This window comes from Triticum dicoccoides, chromosome 6A (assembly GCF_002162155.2).
Source record: "Triticum dicoccoides isolate Atlit2015 ecotype Zavitan chromosome 6A, WEW_v2.0, whole genome shotgun sequence".
NCBI classification, from domain to species: domain Eukaryota; kingdom Viridiplantae; phylum Streptophyta; class Magnoliopsida; order Poales; family Poaceae; genus Triticum; species Triticum dicoccoides.
Genome location: NC_041390.1, coordinates 459,185,115 through 459,186,141, shown reverse-complemented (window position 1 = coordinate 459,186,141; position 1,027 = coordinate 459,185,115).

Sequence of the window (1,027 nt, the reverse complement as noted above, 5' to 3'; positions counted from 1 at the left end):
ATATAAGGCTTCTGCACAGCATCTCCATCATCATTATCAGTGCATCCTACGGAGGTGAGTTAGGATGCACTTGATCCCAGGAAGGTATCTATCCTTCAAACCAGAGGAGTGCTTCAAACTAATAACAGTACATAATATCCAACAAAAGAGGGTCATGCTACAGTAGCAGAATACATGGCTTAGTCTAGATATCAGCACGAATCAAGTTGTGCATATTTGCTGTTGGCATGAACCACATCGCCGCATGTCGGGTTTGCAAAATCCATCCATCGCATGGAAGCTTGATGCCTTTCACACACTGAAGATTATCTGGCAACAAGCTGTGTCGATGAATCTCTGGATATGGTGATTCATGAAACCCATGGTATGATGTGTAAACACAACCCCCCCCCCCCTCGCGAATGGAAGTTGCATAGCACAGTAATCATCGCCGGTGATATGATCAATGATTGGTTGTATGATCGGATAATTGAGCCCGAGGAACAAGGAGTGGTTGCCGAGGCTGTAAACCCACCTCCAGTTGAATACGCCTGGCCCAACGGATCTGGGATCTTTCTCGAACACGAAGCAGCAATAGCCATCAATGTCACGAACGCCCACACATTGTACTGCATGTGGTTTGATGTAATGGTTTGGTCAATTTGGTACGTGCGAATGAGCATCAAATGACCGCCGTCAGCTGAACGGGCGATAAACCACCAGCCATCGGCTGGTATGATTCCAGGTCCTGGAATCATGAAGGCAGCGCATTTGCGTCTGCTGCAACAATTCAAATTGGAGACCAAAAGGACAAATATAAACAATCATGTTCGGAGTATGTGTGGAATTAAGATTATTATAACAGTGACACATATCATAGACAGAGAATTGCAATGTCATGGTCATAATCATACCCCAAGTTAAAAAAATAAGCCAATGGCTTTCATATTCTAGCAATATGTCATGGTTCATATATCATGTAACAATGAGAGGAAAACAACGATGACATCACCTACTCATATTCTACCATAGCACTTACTACTACTGT